At 37.7% G+C, this 16,936-nt stretch overlaps 5 non-coding genes across 5 annotated transcripts; 2 read left to right on the top strand and 3 right to left on the bottom strand.

The window, feature by feature from the left end:
• Nucleotides 1-1,976: 1,976 nt before the first annotated feature.
• LOC134228189 (U1 spliceosomal RNA) lies at nucleotides 1,977-2,142 on the bottom strand. Its single transcript, XR_009983859.1, has one exon. It is a non-coding gene; the product is annotated as a U1 spliceosomal RNA (small nuclear RNA).
• Nucleotides 2,143-3,867: 1,725 nt separating this feature from the next.
• LOC134228325 (U1 spliceosomal RNA) lies at nucleotides 3,868-4,033 on the bottom strand. The gene has a single exon (XR_009983966.1). It is a non-coding gene; the product is annotated as a U1 spliceosomal RNA (small nuclear RNA).
• Nucleotides 4,034-5,898: 1,865 nt separating this feature from the next.
• On the bottom strand, nucleotides 5,899-6,064 carry LOC134228326 (U1 spliceosomal RNA). Its single transcript, XR_009983967.1, has one exon. It is a non-coding gene; the product is annotated as a U1 spliceosomal RNA (small nuclear RNA).
• Nucleotides 6,065-14,121: 8,057 nt separating this feature from the next.
• LOC134228323 (U1 spliceosomal RNA) lies at nucleotides 14,122-14,287 on the top strand. Its single transcript, XR_009983964.1, has one exon. It is a non-coding gene; the product is annotated as a U1 spliceosomal RNA (small nuclear RNA).
• Nucleotides 14,288-15,592: 1,305 nt separating this feature from the next.
• Nucleotides 15,593-15,758, top strand: LOC134228196 (U1 spliceosomal RNA). The gene has a single exon (XR_009983866.1). It is a non-coding gene; the product is annotated as a U1 spliceosomal RNA (small nuclear RNA).
• Nucleotides 15,759-16,936: the final 1,178 nt, after the last annotated feature.

A 16,936-nucleotide genomic window follows, 5' to 3' on the forward strand; every position in this document is an offset into this window, starting at 1 on the left:
AGGTCCAAAATGGATCACAAACATCTAATCTTACGAAATGTGGTGCATTTTGAGCAAGTTAAACATAATAAGTGTGATTTATCTACAAGTTTAGTAAGTGATAGTTATTTAAAAATATGTTTTATGCAAGCCACCTTCGAAGACTTGTATACAAGCCTGGTTATTTTCTGTAAACGGTTTTGAGAGGAAAGTAACAATAATTCAATAAAATAGTTTATCCACGCAAAAAAAAAAATGTTTTCATTGAAGTAAGTTCTATTGAATGTAAATATGATATTGTATTTCCTCTGGCGCGATAAATTTTCAATAATTGCTCAAGTGATATGGTGTATTTACTGTCAATTGAAGCTCCTTTATTATGTTCATTCGAATAAAACAAGTACGAGAACTGTACGCATTTCTATATATTTTGATTGTTCCTGCTGTTTATGATCATTCCAATATTCTTATGAATTTATGATAGAAATTTGGGCGGAAAACTATCAATTGGCAAAATTGGCAATAAGTTGCATTCGATCGTTCTTGTGTATGATTGCATACAAGCTGAAGCGACGTTGACGGCTACGCAACAAAACAGGGAAATGTCAACAACCTACTCGTGCGTGGGGGACTTTTTATTTGATTCGCGTTGAAAATGTTGCGTGGATGTTGCAATAGTCCCAATGCAATTTCTTTTATATCTGGCCAGCTTATAACAATGAAACGGAAAAAAGTTCACTAGTTTCATCAAGCTTTGCTATGTGCTAAGACGCAAAGTTATGCGCCAGAAAAAAAAACTTGGGCTCCGCTCCACTTGTGTGCTGTTCAACATGTATTTTATTAGTCAATGTGGCTTGAATGCTCTGGTTGGGGATCTAGTAGAGGATTTGAATTTGTTCAAATTGCAATCTGATCTGATTCCTTGTTGATTAAAAGTAAGGAACTTTCTGGATCATCAAGTTCGCATTATATTCTAGCATAATACAATTGTAACATGATAACAAATTACTTGTGGTTGTAGGAAGTTGATCGATCGAAAAAAAAACAACCAGAAATCGAGCAGAATAAAATTTTAGGAGGAGGAGAAATGTTGAGCATAAAATGAACAAAATGGATATTTTATTAAAAGTCTAATGAAACATATATTTACAAACTGATTAGTATTTCTCTACTTCATTCAATATTTTCATATCCCAGTTCCTCTGGCCACATGTTGTTGAATTTGTGGTGGCTTCGAACTGGTGGGGTGATGGCGTTTGCATGCAAGTTTTTGAAACGGACTTGGATGGAATGCTTTTAAATTAAATTCACTGAACTTAAATTCAAGGAAAACCGAATAGAAAATAATTGTAACGTGCAAATCTGATGAAAATTCATTAGATCAGATGTGCTTATACCGTTTCAGGTATTGATTGACCTAAAATTATGTTTATATGATACATGAAAGTCCTTCGAAAAATGCCAATTTCTTCAAATTAGCGGTATTAATCAAGCTCTATCTCAAAATTTGGACGTGTTAGAGCATATCTGAGGACATATTCGGATTCAGCCAGCCAAAATCTACTGAAGACACATCAATTGGTTCTGAGGACCCGCAAAAGGTTAAATTTTGTTCCCCTGTGTTGTCAATCAGTCCAGCAGTTCAAAAGCTATAATTTTAAGAAAAAAGTAATAATTCGAAATCATGGGATTTTCATATCATCTGAGGTATGAGTCTACCTGAAAGTTGTTGTTCCTCATGGCGAAAAAGAGAAAATACAGGCCTTAAAGTTTCCATGTGGCAAATAAAATTGATCACAAACCGTATCGTAATCCTTCAACCCTCTAACTGAGCATATCTCGCAACAAATGCAGAAAAGAATTGATATAAATTAATGTCCGTTCTCTTTCTACAAACAAAATATCGCAAGTCAGTGGAAAAGTCGCTTGGTGATGTTTTGCAGAACGTTCACCAGTTGTCCAGTTGCTATTAAAGAGGTTATATATTTGAATTAAGATCGGGATGTGCGCGTACGCACGTCCCGGCTACCAAAAATTTCACACACGAGATATCCACATGAGGGATATTCGCAGGGGTCAACCCAGCACGGATGTGCAATGGCCGGGCCTCACCCTGGGGGAACCGCCTTGATGATCACGGTAACCCCTGTGCCAGGTAAGTATGCCTTTGAATGGTTTTCTGCTCAGACATCGACTGGGAAGAGCATGTTGATTTAGTGATTTATGCGTTTTGTTTATGTTGAAACAATGCCCTACCTCTAATAAGGGTATGTAGGAAACATAAATATGTGTGGCCAGAGATTATCTAATAAGAATCTTTCAGTTGCTGCATGCATGCAAATTTAACTACCCGATTTTATAGAAAACATATCGTGATATAAAGGAAAAAAACCCTTGTGAAAAAACTTTGTTCTAATCTCTTTATTTTGTCAATTCTGATAAACTCGAAGATTATCCAATGCATTATAAATAAAACTATCCTCCACAAATATGTTTTCAAAATTATATTGTCTAAAGAGAGTGAAAAAATATCTAATAGAAAATTCAGATATTGCAACATATTTTTATTACACTAGCCAAATTTAGCAACTACTGAGCAGGATCACTGTACGATTTAGTTATGACAGAGGTTTATATAGACCAGATTGATTGTAACAGAGAAGATTTGAAAAGCAAGGATAAGCATATGTCGCACAATAACTGTCTCACTTCAAGTAGAAACCAAAAGCCTCAAATATTCTGAAAACCATTGGGTATGGAAACGCCTGGTTGTTCATAAGTGTGCAGTGTGGAGATCACCGTGATAAATTTTGCTTGATGAATCGTGAGCTGAGTTGAGAATCAAACTCGTCACGTCATTGAATAAAAATTGGATAGAAATCAATAAAATCTTCATATTTTATTCTTTTTTTCAGGAAATCATATAAACATACTTTGCTTCTATTACGATTAGTTTCCCGAGATATAAAAATGTGTGGTTTGAGTTTACATTTTATGTTCTAGGACCCCTTACCAATAAATAATGAAATAAATAATTCCGATCTACGCTTAACTTTCAAGGACTTGCATCGTTATAGAGAGTACAACAGTTATAAAAAGCACAGTTTGACCATGCGAGTTGCACAAGTGACGACAGTCCGCCAGTCGTTGTCGCTGCACGCACGAAATGCATTGAAAATCATTGGATATGGAAACGCTTGGTTGTTTATTGCTATCTGGTGTGGAGAGCACCAGATAAACTATGTTTAGAGAATCGCGAATCGAATTGAGAATTGAGGAACGTCACACTTATCTGGTGCAAAAGAGACAAAATGAAGGATAAGGAAAAACAAAACTACGAACACATTCACCTATTATAAGCAAGCGATTATATACAATTATATACAAAGTAAAACCATGCTGAGGGTGGCTGGGTTCGATTCCCGGTGCCGGTCTAGGTAATTTCGTGTTAGCCTCATGATATACGAATGCAAAAATGGTAACCTGGCTTAGAAACCTCGCAGTTAATAACTGTGGAAGTGCTTAATGAACACTAAGCTGCGAGGCGGCTCTGTCCCAGGGTGGGGATGTAATGCCAATAAGAAGAAGAAGAAGTAGAAGCAAGCGATATGTTATGAAGTAATTTTTAAAAATGAAAATGTTAAAAATCCAGTAAAATCGAGGATCCACTATTACTGGTACAGCACCCTCACCAAGATCGATCCACGTTTAGCATCCGATGATCGTTGTAAAGAAAACAACACATATGAAAAAGCACACTTGGATCATACGAGTCTCGAAAGGTTGAATTTGCGACTGTCGTTATCCCGAAATACTACTTACAGCAACTTTATTTAGAACAACAAGTTATGAGATTCATGGCTATTCATGGTTATTATATCTATTAGATCGGGATGTGCGCGTACGCACGTCCCGGCTACCAAAAATTTCACACACGAGATATCCACATGAGGGATATTCGCAGGGGTCAGCCCAGCACGGATGTGCAATGGCCGGGCCTCACCCTGGGGGAACCGCCTTAATGATCACGGTAACCCCTGTGCCAGGTAAGTATGCCTTTGAATGGTTTTCTGCTAACACATCGACTGGGAAAAGCATGTTGATTTAGTGACATACACATTTTGTTTATGCAAAGACGACTACCTCTAATAAGGGTATGTTAGAAACAAGACTATATGTTGCCATTTATTTATCCAATAAGAATCATACAGTTGCTATATACATGCAAATTGGCCTACCCGTTTTTGATTGAAAAATAAAACATATCATGAGGGGAAATAAAGTAAAATATTCTTATAAGTTAATTTTGTTCTAATTTCTTAAATTTGTCAATATTGATAAAACTGAATTTTATTCGATGTATTTTAAAGAAAATCATCCTCTGCAGATTTTTTTTCGTAATATTGTTGTCCAAAAGAGGTGAAAAATCATTGGAAGGATGACAAATCCAACAACTACAACCCATTCTCATCGTACAAGTTAAGTTAGCAATAAGAAGGATCACTGTACGATTTAGTCATGACAAAGTGTTATCAATCGACCACATTGATTGTAATAGAATAGATTTGAAAATCAGCTATAGGCACAAGTTCCACAAAAAGTACATATTCCTCTCCGTGTAGAAACCGCAAGCCTCGAGTGTTTTTTTAAACCATCGGGTATGGAAACGCTTGGTTGTTTATTAGCATCTGACGTGGAAAGCACCAATTTTATTCTCAATCCATCAGAAAATTAAATAGATATTCTTCGAGTGTGTTTTCTTATTCGTTTGTATCCTAACTGTTCATACAAATGAATGTTCTTAAAAAAACATTACTCAGCAGAAAAGAAAATTATGAGGCTCTTTTAGTGAAATGTCTTCGCCTGTCATAAGACGAGTTTAGTAGTATTCCATTTAATTCTGTCTCGTCCCGAGTCGAGTCAAGTGCGAGACACTGAAGACGGCCTTACAGTTAAGGTCGAAATACGTATCGGTAAAGATTACAACGCGGTCGAATTAAATAACAGTAAATTCGCCTTATGAGCTTATGACAGGTCAAAATTTAACAGTAAATCTTGAAATTTGGTAGATTTGTAATATACATCTATCTGGAATATTCCAAACAATAAAGAACATGAATCATGCTCGTTAAACTTTGAGGACTTGCATCGTTGCTGAGAGAACACGCACCTATGAAAAAGCACTCTTGCGAGTTACGGAAGGATACATTTTTTTGACTATCGTTGTCGCTACATGCATGATCAATTAATGCTTTCATTCAAAAAATATGGCAGCATCGGGCAAAACTCGGCATGCAGCGACTTTGCGACGGAATCAACAGACCCGCGCACCGCAAAAGTTTGGGGGAACCGTCATTTAGAACCACAAGCCATGTGATTAATGGTTTTTCAAGCAAATTGTGCGCGTACGCACGTCCCACCTACCAAAAATTTTACACCCGAGATATCCACATGAGGGATATTCGCAGGGGTCAACCCAGCGCGTACATGTAGTTAGGTTCAGGTTTTCTATAATACAAGTTTCAATACAAATGGTATCGTACTCGTACGTTTATTTAATTTACAGATATTATGGAATTCGTCGAACAAGTTTAATCATAACACAATAAGTTAATGTACCATGCGTCTCCATATGCTAGCATGCTTCATTGTTATCAGAAAGCATGCAAATGACTTCAACGCCATGTAATTTTCATAAACGGTAGCCTGTTTTGTGACCAAATAATATCGGAATTATCGCAATAAATCAGCTAGCGCAAGTTACATGTTGGAATAAAATTAACCTGTCAAGATATGATACTGTGCTTATGAACTTCGCGACTTCACGACATTATCGCGACGATAGTTGACCAGTCACCAGAACCTCAATTTTTACGAGGTTTAGGGCTACTTAAGATTTTTTTTATCTATAAAATGAGATCGGGATGTGCGCGTACGCACGTCCCGGCTACCAAAAATTTCACACACGAGATATCCACTTGAGGGATATTCGCAGGGGTCAGCCCAGCACGGATGTGCAATGGCCGGGCCTCACCCTGGGGGAACCGCCTTGATGATCACGGTAACCCCTGTGCCAGGTAAGTATGCCTTTGAATGGTTTTCTGCTAAGACATCGATTGGGAAGAGCATGTTGTTTTAGTGACATACACAGTTTGTTTATGCAAAGACGACTACCTCTTATAACGGTACATATGTAAGAAACAAGACTATATGTTGCCATTCATTTATCCAATAAGAATCATACAGTTACCGAACATATGCAATTTTAACTACCCGTGTTTGAGTAGTAAAAGCATATCATGATAGATAGAAAGAGAAATAATGTTGTAGCTATTGCTAAATGGAGTCCACCGGGTCCGCGACATTAGGCATAATGGACGTTTGGCATTATCCTGCCCTATTTATGTCATAGACTGTTTCATATTTTCAGGTGATTTTCAGGCAAGAAAGACATTTTCAATGCTATGTGGGTTAATCTGATTTCAACAGACAAAAAAAAAACTGTTCATAGATGATTAACAAAGAATACTCCGTGACTTAAATCTCGTTTCAGTGAGTCACGTTTTAGGAAACGTTCCCAAAAACGCGACTGGCGTGAGTATGCTTTCAAATTACGGTGCATTTTTGTTAGTTCATGTCCCGATCTATAATACATACATCCACCTTTAGAAAGCACTATATAATAGTACCACGACGCCTTTTACTCCAACCGTCATTATCATTGTACGCATAATAATGCGGTCCACTTAGCAATTCAAAATGGTCCTTCAACGCCACCATGCTCATTTGCGGTGAAAAGTAAGTCCTTCCACGAGCTGTGCTTCTCCTCGGCACTCAATCGTAAATGGCACTTAATTACAGTTCTATTGTTGTAACACTTCTGAATACACCGACAACTTCGACTCGATTGGCCACCGTGCAGTTGAATGATCAGACCAAGTGAGGCAAATAATATCATTAGCCGGTTTTGAAAAATTGCTCCGGCTGACAATTGTTTAAATGGTGCGGGAGGATGCGGAGAAGTCGTTTGTTTCAATTGATATTCCCTGTGGTGCAATTCATGCGATTCATTGTTGTTGTTTCATTCGATTCGCTGCCCCCAGAGGAGAGCGCTCGACTGCTACACGTTTTGTTTGGCTTGAAGTTGCTTCTGACGAGGACAATACGTTACTTGTTGAATGAAAGCTTATATTTCCCGGCTCGCAGGGTGCGAAACGAAGTTCCAAGTCAGTGGAGTGGGTAAATCTTTACAATTTAACTGCTTCATCGAGCAGTAATTTACCACTCGGTTTGGTTGATTGGTGGTTTACTGTGTGTCGAATTTCCCAAGGGAATGGTCAGCAAAGTCCATTGGAGGTTTTTCTTCAAACTGTATAGTACGAATGCGAGATGTTTTCAGAAAATTTCGGGATCATAATGAAAATGGAATGGAACTCAATATCGGAGATAATTAAAGCTATTTAAGTAAATCGTTGGCTATAATAAATATAGTAGATAACGGCCTGACCGCAACCCGGACCGGACGCGTTCGGACAGAAACCCTGAAAAGATGGTGTTTGTTTCCGATCCGGCAGGTACAAGAAGGCATGGAGCGCAGCGAGGGAGGTGGGCTGACCAGGTGCAAAACGACTTGGCGAGCGTGGAGCGCAATCGAGGATGTGGCCTCGAATCGTGTATTTTGGCATCAAATTGTTGATTTAGTGTTATCTGTTTAGATGCGGGCTAAATAAATGAAATTAGATAACATTTCATTCATGATATTCTATAATCTGATTTGATCTACGATACGTTGAATTTCCCATTTGATAATTGCTTCTACCAGCTCAACGAATAGCTCGCGATAATTTATGGAGGCATTAACGGTAAATCCATACCTATACATTGAATTGATGATCTGCTAAATGGTGCCATACAGAATAGTATACTTTGAAAGTAATTTCTAATCAGTTGTTGCAGAATGTGAAAAAGCTGCTGCATCGCCTTCTCCTGTAATGATTTTCTTCGCCCAATGGGTCAATATAATGTTTTTGTACATCATGCGCAACGGCATAGCTGGTGTAAGTACTAAACACTAACTTAGTGTTAGTGTTTTTCATATAGATTATAGATAATCAACGGTCATAACAGTCATTCACGTAATAGTTAAAATTAAAGTTTTTTTTACAAATGCTCATTATCGATATTTATTATGTTACAATCAACCTGCTCGACACATCAAGCTTTGACCAAAACTGAGTCGCACCGTAATACTTTTTAATTTTTTTGTTGTTAGCTTGATTGGTAAAAATGTGTTATCGTTAAATTTGCGATATTCAAACACTGTCTAGAGTATTGCAAAAATAAATTTAAAGTGGATAATTTGATTTGAAAGACATCAATTAATGTTCAATTTGGTCATTATTGAGAAAATCTCGCTTAATTTTTCAAAATGACCTAAGTAACATTTTTTCATGAATTAATTTGAAAAGCGCAATCAACAGAACAACATGAATGCTATTGTACTGCCCTTCTACGCATAATTGTCCCAAGTTAGTTTTTGAAGATTTTGACTTCTTATCACAGAGCGCTCTATTTTGATGTGTTTTCCCCGAAAAGACTCGAAAATATTGAACTTTGTTAGAAAAATCTGCGAAAAGAACATCAAGTCGATTTGTCCCATTGTTGAATTTCTACGCATATTTGTTTCGTGGGGAATGAATTCATCATTATGGCAGCATCTGTTATTTTATAGAGTGTTTTTTTTATTTCTTTCTTTATTTGGTAGGCACTCTGTGTTACTTAACCGCTACTGTGCCGAGATCTACTGTGGTATTCTGCAGCCAGAATCCACACAGAATCTATTTTTAGATTTTTCCATTACTCATTGTTGTTGTCGTTGCTGGTCCATCTCACCGTGAGTCCATTGTGTTCATTTGTCCGTGTCGTGAATCCAATGATCGTTGCGCATTGTTCGGTTGCCATTTATCCGGGTACGTTGGAGGAATGCCTCCGAGAAGAACAATTTGTCAGTCGTCATCAGGCAGTCATAACGGTAAGGGCGCTCCCCAATACGCCACCGCATAGGCTGCGCATCCGGCGACTGACGAGGGTTTGGTGGAGGGGCTGGGAATCGAACCCATGACCATTCGCTTGTAAGGCGAACGTGTAGCCAACTACGCTACGAGACCCCCCTATTTATAGAGTGTTGTTTATAAAAAAGGTATTTGATGCTTAGTTCTCGCAAGCCTTGCCACTCTTAGTAGTGAACAAGGCTGGTCAAAAAGATCTTTGTTCTAAGTGATAGCACTGACTGTGATCTAACAACATCAGCCTCGCGGGCAGTACAAATTAATATATTCGATTATCAGCGGTTCTTAAAAAAGTGTTCCGATATCTTTTTTTTTTTCATTCTTTATTTAGGTGTTTTTTTTAATTCTGGATTAAGTTCAACACCGTTCCGATATCTTGGCTATCCCTCTGTGCATGGTTTTCAACTTATCACTCCGTCAGCAAAAGATTCCTACTTAATGGAAGTGCTCTACCATGTTTCCGGTGTACAAAAAGGAGACAAATGAGACGTGAGAAACTACCGAGGCATTACTTCTCTTGGCGTGAAATCAAAAGTGTTAGAGTCACTTGTTGGATTTTCTTTTTTTTAATATGTTTAGCACAACAAGACACAAAACAATTAATATGGGCAACATGTTTTGTTTTATTTTTCAATTTTTTTTCTTTCTTCTTCTTCTACACTTTTCCCATCTGATGCCTACAACGTTCGTCATAAAACTCAACAGTACCACACACCGAAATTCTCTCTTCAGCTCAACACTCCAAAATTTTCCAAGTCAAATTCAACACTCTAAAATCTGCCAAGTAAGATGAATGAAATTCAACACTCTAAAATACGTCGTAACATTTCTTTAAATTAAATGTGTGTCGTACACAATGATACACTATGTTTGGTTAAACTTTAAATTGAAAGAAATGTTTTATATTATATTATTATACTTTTCTCTACATCCTTTTCCTCTGGTACTCTTAAGCACTGAGACATAACATATAAATAGTAATGGACATGAAAGTGTTCCAGGATATGGTCGGCATGCTCTGAAAATATAAAAAAAAATAATCTCACATCAATGGGAATATTGATTGGAAACGAAACTTACCGACGATAATTCTACATTTTTTTCACATAAAATAAAACCCCTCACGAACCATTCCTTGCGTAACACAAATAAATGAGTTCCAAGTACTCTCCCGTCATATTAGAAACATCAATTATGCATCAAAATACGAATAATATCAAGATTTTATTTTAAATCGTAATTTTCATTTTCTCATTCCACACAAAAAAAAAATGCCAGCTGATCTAAATCAGAGAGCTTTCCAGACTCTAGAACGTTATTTTTGCATCAAAATCAGAAAATTTTCTTCAACCTTTTGCTCATTTTGTAACTAACATGTTCTAACTCTTCACACAAAGCAAAAGCTGATCTTAGTCATGCAGTCATGGGGAGAGCTTACCAGGCTCTAGAACGTCAATCTTGAATTAAAATCAGAAAAATGTCTTCAACTTTTTACATATTCTAACTCTACACACAAAGCAACAGCTGATCTTAGTCATGCAGTCATAAGGAGAGCTTACCAGGCTCTAGAATGTCAATCTTGCATCAAAATCAGAAAAATGTCTTCAGCTGTCAATGTTGCATCAAAATCAGAAAAATGTCTTCAACTTTTTGCTCATTTAGTAACTTACATGTTCTAACTCTACACACAAAGCAACAGCTTATCTTAGCCATGCATTCATGGGGAGAGCTTACCAGGTTCTAGAATGTCAATCTTGCATCAAAATCAGAAAAATAACTTCAACTTTTTGCTCATTTAGTAACTTAGATGTTCTAACTCTACACACAAAGCAACAGCTGATCCTAGTCATGCAGTCATGGGGAGAGCTTACCAGGCTCTAGAATGTTAATCTTGCATCAAAATCAGAAAAATGTCATTTAGTAACTTACATGTTCTAACTCTACACAAAATTTCTTTAACCATTTGCTTATTTTGTAACTTACATGTTCTAGCTCTACACACAAAGCAACAGCTGATCTTAGTCATGCAGTCATGGGGAGAGCTTACCAGACTCTAGAATGTCAATCTTGCGTCAAAATCAGAAAAATGTCTTCAACTGTTTACTCATCTTATAACTAACATGTTCTAGCTCTACACACAAAGCAACAGTTGATCTTAGTCATGAAGTCATGGGGAGAGCTTACCAGGCTCTAGAATGTGAACTTTGCATCAAAATCAGAAAAATGTCTTAACTTTTTGCTCATTTTGTAACTTACATGTTTCAACTCTACACACAAAGCAACAGCTTATCTTAGTCATGCAGTCACGGAAAGTGCTTACCAGGCTCTAGAATGTCAATCTTGCATCAAAATCAGAAAAATGTCTTCAAAATTTTGCTCATTTAGTAACTTACATGTTCGAACTCTACACACAAAGCAACAGCTGATCTTAGACATGCAGTCATGGGGAGAGTTTACCAGGCTCTAGAACGTCAATCTTGCATCAAAATCAGAATCATCAGATCAATCAGAAAATGCGGATCCCACGTCCACTCGAATGTAGAGGACATCAGAGACGCACCAACCCGCTCAAGAGTTGGATTTTCTTCCATCGGATCCAACCGGATCAAACGTCTATTTAGACGCACCAACCCGCTCAAGGATTGGATTTTCTTCCAACGGACCCAACCGGATCCAACGTCCACTCGAATGTAGAAGACATCAGAGACGCACCAACCCGCTCAAGGATTGGATTTTCTTCCATCGGATCCAACCGGATCAAACGTCTATTCAGACGCACCAACCCGCTCAAGGGTTGGATTTTCTTCCAACGGACCCAACCGGATCCAACGTCCACTCGAATGTAGAAGACATCAGAGACGCACCAACCCGCTCAAGAGTTGGATTTTCTTCCATCGGATCCAACCGGATCAAACGTCTATTTAGACGCACCAACCCGCTCAAGGATTGGATTTTCTTCCAACGGACCCAACCGGATCCAACGTCCACTCGAATGTAGAAGACATCAGAGACGCACCAACCCGCTCAAGGATTGGTTTTTCTTCCAACGTATCCAACCGGATCAAACGTCTATTCAGACGCACCAACCGGCTAAAAAGATCTTTGTTTTAAGTGATAGCACTGTGATCTAACAACATCAACCACGCGGGCAGTACAAATTAATATATTCGATTATCAGCGGTTCTGCAAAAGTGTTCCGATATCTTGGCTATCCCTCTGTGCATGCTTTTCAACTTATCACTCCGTCAACAAAAGTTTCCTACTCAATGGAAGTGCTCTACCATGTTTCCGGTGTACAAAAAAGGAGACAAATGCGATGTGAGAAACTACCGAGCCATTACTTCTCTTGGCGTGGAATTAAAAGTGTTCGAGTCACTGATCTACGAAAAACTGTTTGCCTCAAGCAAAAACTACATCAGTTCGTATCAACATGGCTCCCTAGCAGCACAAATGTTCCACATAGGTTACTGCAACTTTTATGTGACCAGATTTGGTCACAATCAAGTTGCTGCAACCATTTTTGTCTAACTTGTGCTGCTCGGGCTTCTTTCCAGGTCGATCCGTAGAAACAAATCTAGTCAGCTTTACATCATATTGTATGGATAATATGCGCAAAAAGCTCCAAGTCACAACAATACTGCCAAGTGAATCACAACATACTGCTTGCAAAACTTGAAATAATGGGATGCTCTACAACATTCTGCAACTGGCATCGATCAGATCTAGTGCAACGTCAACTGACGGTCATCATTGGAGATCACTCATCCCACTGTTTTTCGAACGACTCCGGCTCCGGCTTTTATCACGCAGCGTGGAGGTCTGTTGTTGATGTTTGCAGACGATCTCAAATTATACCTCGTTATTCGAAATCACCAAATCAAATTTTGGTGTGACCGTAATATGATGGTCCTGGCTGTTTCAAAGTGCTATGCATAATAAGCTTTCATCGCACTCCTGAAACCGTGGTTTGTGATTATAGTATAGCAGTGATTATTGTATGTACCCTCACGATCCCTTCGACCTCAAGATTTGCTCTTCGAAGAAAGGCATAACACGAATTAAGGTTCCCCCAAACACAGCGATTCTGTCGCCGTTGGTATGGAAGCGTAAATAGAACATTGCCTGCAGCGACCCAACGATAGAATCGCGGCGAATAGTTGTCGCCGTCGCGGCGATGAAATCGCTTAGGTCTGGGGGAGCCTTTATGCTGTCAATAGCTGCTTTGTCGCTATGATCCGCCATTTCAACGAGGTATTCGACTTCAACATCAGTTCATCCGCGTTTCGTCAACGGCTAAACAGATGTTTTATCAACTGACCTTTATTTTAAGTTTTCATGTAGACAGCAGAGTCAGATGAAATAAGCCAAAATAAATAAATAAATAAATAAATATATTGAGCATGGAGAGCTATGTGTCGATCATAGTAGTCATTAATGAAATCATTCACTCAGCGGGACTAATATGCGAAAAATCCGCATACAAGTGTTGTATTTCTCGGCATAAATGTCCCGCTAAACTATTTTCATGAATGAGGTCGCAAATTATATTTCTGAACTAAAAACTTGAATAAAGTCATTAAAATTGAGCTCTCCTAATAGTCTAGTGACGAAATCTTTTTAAATTATTTACTCGTAAGAGCTCTGGAGTGAAAATTGTAGTTTTGTTCCAATTGCGATTTGCTCAGTTGCATTTTTTTTGAATTTGGTACAAGCATGCGTTGAACGGCAGTATAGGAGTATTCAAATTAATTCAAGAAAATATGTTACTCAGGTCCTTTTGAAAAGTTAAGCGAGAAATGATATAATAAACAAATATTCAACTTCAAGGGTATTTATTTTTTTATTTTTTCTTTCTTGATATGCTTTTACAACTCATAATCGAATATTTACGTGTTCATATATATGAAACAACTCCATGATTCTTATTGGATAAATAATTGGCAACATAAATTCATGTTTCTTACATACCCTTAATAGAGGTAGGAAGTATCGTCTTTAAATATACAAAATGTATGTATCACTAAATCAACATGCTCTTCCCAATCGATATCCTAGCAGAAAACCATTCTAAAGCATACTTACCTGGCACAGGGGTTACCGTGATCATCAAGGCGGTTCCCCCAGGGTGAGGCTCGGCCATTGCACATCCGTGCTGGGCTGACCCCTGCGAATATCCCTCAAGTGGATATCTCGTGTGTGAAATTTTTGGTAGCCGGGACGTGCGTACGCGCACATCCCGATCTTAATATATATTAAAATCTTGAATAGCCATGAATATCATAGCTTGTGGTTCTAAATAAAGGTTCCCCCAAAGTTTCACGGCAAGCCTGTTGATTCCGTCGCGAATTCGTTGTAGGCAATGTTTCGCACGATTTGGCCAGGCAATGTTGTCATATGTTAGAATGAAACCATGCACGCAGCAACAACGACAGTAGGAGTTTTAACTTTCCGAGACTCGGATGGTCCAAGAGTGCTTTTTCGTAAATGTTGTTCTCTGGAAAGTTAAATATGAATTGATCTAGGAAGTTATCATTATTTAGATTATTCAAGATACCTAGTGTCACATGTTAGAATTCTATTAGATGTTAAGATGTGCTGTTACATAATTTGATTTTCAAGTACATTTATTCGTATGAACGAATTAGGGTTCGAGTGTAAAAAAAATAATCACACCACACATTTTTATATTTCGGTAAACGGTAAACTAATCTTCTATATTAGAAACTTCAGTCTCAATTCAATGACGAATTTGATACTCGGTTCGGTTTGCGATTCCTTAAGCATAGTTCATCAATGTGCTCTCCACATCAGATACCAATAAACAACCATTCGTTCCCATACCCAATGATTTTTCCACTTGGAGTGGGATAGTTCTTTTTAGGACTTGTGCTTACCCAGTCAACACAAGATCGTATATGATGCCGTATAAGATGCTAAAGTGGAGGCGATATACGTACTTCCCTATAAATTATGTACGTATATCGCCTCCACTTTTGCATCTTATGTTGCATCATATACGATTTTGTGTTGACTGGGTATAGTTGCTATTCAAATCTTTTCTGTTACAATAAACCTGATCTATATATAAAACTTTGTAATCACTAAATGGGACAGTGGTCCTTCGGACTTGTTGGTAAATATGGCTTGTAAAATGAAAATGTGTTGTTTATACTTCGCTATGATTTTTCACTCTTTATAGAAAATAGCATTGCGAAAACATATCTGTAGATATCCACATACATAGAATAATCTAAAATTTCATTGCTAAAGATAAAAATTAGGCAATTGAATCAACATTTGTTTACAAGGGTATTTTTTTCTTCCTATCATGATATGCGTTTTCCACTCATAATAGGGTACATACATTTGCACATATGCAGCAACTGTAGGATTCCTATTAGATATTCTATGGCAACATATATTTATGTTTCTTACACACCCTTATTAGAGGTAGTATCTTCTATGCGTAAGAAAAATAGCTACATATATCACTAAATGAACACGCGCTTTCCAATCGATATCCTAGCAGAAAACCATCCAAAGGCATACTTACCTGGCACAGGGGTTACCGTGATCATTAAGGCGGTTCCCCCAGGGTGAGGCCCGGCCATTGCACATCCGTGCTAGGTTGACCCCTGCGAATATCCCTCAAGTGGATATCTCGTGTGTGAAATTTTTGGTAGCCGGGACGTGCGTACGCGCACATCCCGATCCAATTTCATAAAAAAATCTTGAACAGCAATAAAGTTCGTAAAGTTTGTAGTTGTGGTTGGTGACTGCTCAACCAAACCTTTGCTCGCAAAGGTACTGGAGACCCAATTTCGAGATTATTTGGTTACAAAATAGGTTGCTTGTTTACGTAAATTACCTGGTGTTGAAGTCATTTGCATGCTTTCTGGTAACATTGTAAGCATACGAGCATATGGAGACGCATGGTATATTCGTCCAATGGTGCATCAACTTCTTTTGATGTGCTTAAACTTGTTGGACGAATTCCATGATATCTGTAAATTGAATAAACGCACAAGTACGTTAGCATTTGTACGGAAACTTGTATTATAGAAAACCTGAACCTAACTACATGTACGTGTTTTTATTTTGTTAACATGTCGAACACCGCGATTACGGAATCAAAAGAACTGCTTTAAGAGCGTAAATGTATAGCAATGGATGTGAATAAATAGAAATTGACGACAACTATCTCTCCAAAGTGCTATTTCGATTTTTCTCATTTGATTATGTATGGAAAAGGCACCATCACCGCTAAGTGCATCAATATTGGGTTTTCACAATCTTTAGACAATAGCATTGCAAAACATGTCTGTGGAGGATAATTTTTAACGTTCACGTTTTCACGTTTGAATTCAAATTCGAATTGAAATTTTCCGTGGATACTGAAAACAATTTCTCGGAAAAATTCTAAATAGCGGAACGGTTCGGCACTTCTTCTCATAGCTCCCATTTCCATCCCATCAAAAACAAAGCAATGAAAAGGAATTTGATTTTTTATTTTTTTTTATTTTTGTGATTTTTTCCAGCCGCGAGCACGCATGTTAGCAAAAAGAAGCGACAAGATTGGCACTGTATTCCTCTGTTTTACGATGAGATGAATATATGTTTAGTGAGATGGAAAATGGAAGTTGGAAATGGTAAAATGGAAATGAAGTTTCCCTAATTAAAAAAAGAGAACTTATAAATATAACAACAAAAGTGCTTTCTCTTGGTAATTCTGAAAATAAAAAAAATGTTCAGTTCAGCAGAAATGTTCATAAAAAATCGAAAGACTTTCCTGTGGCCAGCAGTTTTGGAAGAACTTCCTGAGGATGTTCGGAAAACTTTGAAATATTTTCAGTAAAATATTTTGAACAACAATGTTTTGAATAATTCAA

Source organism: Armigeres subalbatus, chromosome 3, assembly GCF_024139115.2.
Source record: "Armigeres subalbatus isolate Guangzhou_Male chromosome 3, GZ_Asu_2, whole genome shotgun sequence".
In the NCBI taxonomy this organism is placed as follows: Eukaryota; Metazoa; Arthropoda; class Insecta; order Diptera; family Culicidae; genus Armigeres; species Armigeres subalbatus.